Source organism: Bison bison, unplaced genomic scaffold, assembly GCF_000754665.1.
Source record: "Bison bison bison isolate TAMUID 2011002044 unplaced genomic scaffold, Bison_UMD1.0 scf7180017864235, whole genome shotgun sequence".
Classification (NCBI taxonomy): domain Eukaryota; kingdom Metazoa; phylum Chordata; class Mammalia; order Artiodactyla; family Bovidae; genus Bison; species Bison bison.
This window is the reverse complement of record NW_011494807.1, coordinates 1072024-1077480: the sequence shown is the minus strand read 5'-3', so window position 1 is coordinate 1077480 and position 5457 is coordinate 1072024.

The window sequence follows — 5457 nt, the reverse complement described above, 5'->3', positions numbered from 1 at the left end:
AAAGAAAAATACCAATACAGTATACTAATGCATATATATGGAATTTAGAAAGATGGTAACGATAACCCTGTATGTGAGACAGCAAAAGAGACACAGATGTATAAAGCAGTCTTTTGGACTCTGTGGGAGAGGGCGAGGGTGGGATGATTTGGGAGAATGGCATTGAAACATGTATATTATCATATGTGAAATGAATCGCCAGTCCAGGTTCAACGCATGATACAGGATGCTTGGGCCTGGTGCACTGGGATGACCCAGAAGGATGGTATGGTATGGGAGGGAGGTGGGAGAGGGGTTCAGGATGGGGAACACATGTACACCCGTGGTAGATTCATGTCAAGCAAGCAAGCAATCGCTCAGTCATATCCGACTCTTTGTGATCCCATGGACTGTAGTATATCAGGCTTCTCTGTCCATGGGATTTTCCAGGCAAGAGTATTGGAGTGGGTTGCTATTTCCTTCTCCAGGGGATCTTCCTGACCCAGGGATCAAACCCAGGTCTCCTGCACTGCAGGCAGATGCTTTACCCTCTGAGCCACCAGGGAAGGCTTCATGTCAATGTATGGCAAAACCAATACAATATTGTAAAGTAATTACCCTCCAATTAATATAAATTAATTTATATTAAATAAACCTTCAAAAATAATAAAAAGAATAAGATTTATAAAAGAAGGGGAGACCTGGATAATTTTATTAAACTATTAAATTTGGTCTTTTCTCTTGGTGGAAGAGAGATAATATTTTATTTTATTTTTGAATATATTTTTCTTATTTGGAAGTGGTGAATTATCAGCATAACAATTGGTTATCATTGATAGAGTAATCTTTTCGAAGACAATCTTTGTGCTTTTCGAAAGCACAAAGGTTTCGCTATTATATCTATATTGCTACTATATCGCTATTGTGTGTGAAATTTGAGAAGATTGTAGAGCTCCTTATGGGTAATATGTATGCTTCTAATGGGTTTTCACATAACTTTTAGATTTTCTAAGTATCTATTAAGTTTCCACATAGGTATAGGTGTCAAAATCTGGGAATCAAATTGAATGCTCAGTCATCATCATTTCAAATGGTTGCATAAACGTAATACTGAAGGAGAGATATTTCTAATTTATTCTTATCATCCCACACTCAATATTACCTTTATGTAGACAGGTCCCAATCACTGATTTTATACTGATAGGCTTTTCCCTCTACTTCTTTCTGTATTGTGATCTCTGCAAAATTACCAACACAGATCTCTAATCTAAGACACATATGTGCCTCTTCTAGGTATACAAAATACTCTAATTTTATGCTGTATTAAATAATAAAAGTGGTAATAATAGGGACAAATTCAAGAATATACACACAGAAATTATTTAGACCAGGGATCAGCAAACTTTGTTCATAGAGGTTCAGAAAAATACACATATTAGACTTTGCAAGCCATATAGTCACTGTCACAACTACTCAAGTTTGTGGCTGTAGCTCAGAAGCAACCATATACAATAAACAAATGAGTGTGGCAATGTTCCAATAAAAGGTTGTCAAGTAGATTTAGTCTGCAAGCCACAGTTTGCTAACCTCCAATTTAGACACATGTACAAGAACACTGCAGCTATTTAATTGTAATAATTAAAATTTAGAATGCTTTCACTAGGGATGAAAGATTAAAATCAAAAGTGCCAGTTATCCGACATTTAAAGACTACAAAAACATAATCAATTACACACAATCCCTAAGGGTCTAACACGGGTCAATAAAAGCTGCTCTACTCAAGTTATCCACATCTTCCTCTCTTGTGACTCCCCACTGCTACTTTACACTCCACCTCCGGACAAACTGAAGGGGAGCATGAAATAAAAAAGGAGGAGATATATAACATAAATATAAACACTTTCTACCTTATGGGAACTAAATGTCAGTGGTGAGAAAAAGTGTCCCTCTGGATATAGTAAGGAAGCATTTCCCATCTCTTCAAGTCAAGTTTCGTGGTAGGAATGTCCAGCTTGAAAGTGAAAGTTGCTCAGTCGTGTCCAACTCTTTGTGACCCCATGGATTACACAGTCCATGGAATTCTCCAGGCCATAATACTGGAGTAGGTAGCCTTTCCCTTCTCCAGGGGATCTTCCCAACCCAGGGATCAAACCCAGGTCTCCTGCACTAAAGGCAGATTTGTTACTGTTTGAGCCACCAAGGAAGCCCAAGAATACTGGAGTGGGTAAGCCTATCCCTTCTCCCGCAGATCTTCCTGACTTAGGAATTAAACCGGGGTCTCCTGCATTGCAGGCAGATTCTTTACCAGATGAGCAACCAAGGTCAAGCCTAAGCCCTCATAAACATCTGAGGTGCTAAGAAGACAGGAAGATGATCACTTCATCCCTGGCTGGATAACTCATGTGCTGTAGAATCCTGAATTCCACCCTGTGATATTAATACAATTAGAGGGAGTTTGACCATAGGGAGATAGTTCTTGACATTTAACACTTGCAATTTGAGATAGTATGTAAACATTGAGGGTAGCTCATGGTATAGCTCAGCTGGTAAACCATGAGCTCAGTATACATTTCTAGTCTATAAATTTCTAGGACTTGAAACTTCTTGGAAATGCTTGAATTAAAAAATGAATAAAGGAAACAATTATAACATTCTTGTGAAAAAATACAATCCTCCTCCCCATCTCAATCTTCATTATTAGAAGCCTTCACTCAAAACCTGCAGAAAATGAACTTGGCACTTTTGTGAAATAGGCACAAACTTCAGAAGAGGCAGTAAGCACTAGAAAACCCCAGAACCATCAAGTCTACTGTGTAGGCAATTTACCCAAGAATGACTTGAACATAGACCACCAGTGAGATTGAAGGAGAATAAACCAATACCCTCTGAAATGTTCCTCAGTAAGGAAAGGGAATTGGATGAAATGGAACACTATTCCCAAAGAAACTCACAAACTTCCTACAAAAAATCAATCACACTGATGACCAAGGTAGAACCCATCAGCAGAAGACAAACTCTGACAAATTGATACTTCTCCATGATCAATGGCACTAGTGGTAAAGAATCCGCCTGTCAGTGCAGGAGATACAGGATACTTGGGTTCAATCCCTGGGTTGAGAAGATTCCCTGGAGTAGGAAATGGCAACCTGCTCCAGTATTCTTGCCTGGAAGATTCCATGGACAGAGGAGCCTGGCAGGCTATAGTCCATGGGGTTGCAAAGAGTCAGACATGACTGAGCACACACATGCAGGCATGATCAGTATAAACTTGTTTATAATAAGAACAATATTTTCCAAGTCTGTGTGACTCCAAATCTGGTAATAGCTGAAACATGAGAGATGCATTTATCATAGGTGTCCATGCTTTCCCTCTCAACTTTAAGCAGAGATAAAACTCAAGCCTATGATCAGGAAAAGAAGGAAGATAAATCTAAATTCAAATTGAGACTAAATTCTCATATTTAGAGGTTTATTAATTAAAGAAGAAATGAAAATCCTTCTGTTAAGGGATGTGAAGTGCATGCTAAGTCACTTCAGTCATGTTTGACTCTTTGTGATCCAATGGACTGTAGCCCACCAGACTCCTCTGTCCATGGGACTATCCAGGCAAGAATACTGGGGTAGGTTGCCATACCCTCCTCCAGGGGTATTTTCCCAACCCAGGGATTGAGCTCACATCTCTCATGTCTCCTGCATTGGCAGGTGGGTTCTTCACTAATAGCACCACCTAGGAAGCCCCTAAGGAATGTGAAGGGACATAGTTCTTATGTCATGCTTAGAAATAAAAAATTAATGTATTTCATATTTATTCATAAAAGACCAACTCAGTATATAACCCACAGAGTGATATGTCAGTTAACTGGAATATTCAAACCAATTATAAGATGATCTATAGAATACTTGTTTCAAAACAGGGAAAATTTCAGCTATAGTGAACATTAATATATATAGATATATTTTATAGAGGCAACCATCCAGAGTATGGATCCCTATAATGTATACTGCTTTAGTGTGCTCCTTCAAAAAAGGAAGAAAATTGGAATATATTGCTGTTCCACCCATTTATCATGAATTCTAGAATATCCAGAAGGAATTTCCCAGAAAATATTCATTTATGTATGTCATCCAAAACTCAGATAAGAGTCAAGGAGCAGTTGTTGGGATCTAAACATGCTTGAAGTAGCACTGCATTTTCAAACAATAGAAAAAGCTTATTCTGTGACTATATAATAAAGGCTATGATAGCATCATCATATATCAAGGTGGTGGTATAACATAGCCATTGGTTATTCACTGTTTGGTAGGTCACATCAAGTTTCTTCAATTACTATGGGATCAGTTACTCAATATGAGAGCAGTAAAGAAACCAGACCTTTTAAGTACCATGTGATTATTAAGTACCTTGTCTCATAAAATCCTTTAACCAAACAGTTCTGCTTTTATGAAAAATGTTAATTCCAAACACTGCAATTTACTGCCCTTAGAACATGACATAAAATTATATATGGTACCTAGCAAGGAAATGAAAGATTTTATAACACAATTTTATTCTTTCTATTAGTCAAGGGAACAATTTTAACATAAAGTATTATGCTGAAGGCATCTAAGAACAAAATAATCCTATGGTAAAGAATGAGAGGTACATAAAAGCAAAACTACAATCTTCCTTTTCAACAACTCATTACTGTATGCATCTACGACAAGTATGGGTATTCTAGAGATTTGAACAAAGATATAAGTCTGGGTTCCAAGAGAAGAATAAAGAACATAGTATATTGGATAATCTAATAAATGAATGTCTTCTGAATACTTAGCAGAGATACACAGAATACAAAGCAAAAAAAAAAAAAAAGCCAACAGCTTTAGATACAAATGTGATGCCACATGATACAAAAACATTGTAATGATAATATATGGCTATTAGCGCGAAGCTTTCAATTAAATGTGATGGATCAAACTTCTGTTTATAAAACTATATATTTAGAAGACATAAAGACTTATGGACAAAAGGAAGAAGAATGATGACAAAATGACAGCAAGTTAAAGGTATGAAAAAAAATGATAGCAGAGCTTGCCTGGTGGTACGGTGTATAGGAATCTGCCTGCCAGTGCAGGGACATGGGCGCAATTCCTGGTCTGGAAGATTCCACATGACATGGAGCAACTAAGCCTCAACTACTGAGCCTGCGTGCTGCAACAAAGCCTGTGTGCCTAGAGCCTGTGCTCCATAACAAGAGAAGACACCATGGTGAGAAGTCCATGCATGGCAACAAAGACTAGCCCCTGCTCGCAGCAACTAGAGAAAGCCCGCATGATAAAAGACCCAGCTGAGTCCAAAATAAATAAATAAATAATAAACATTTAAAAATATAATTTGTAGTTTCTTAAAAGAAATGATAGCAGCTTCAAGTTTTAGAAAATAGGAAGCAGAATAGGTAGAGATGACTGGTGTATCATAATAGATAAAAAAAATATATA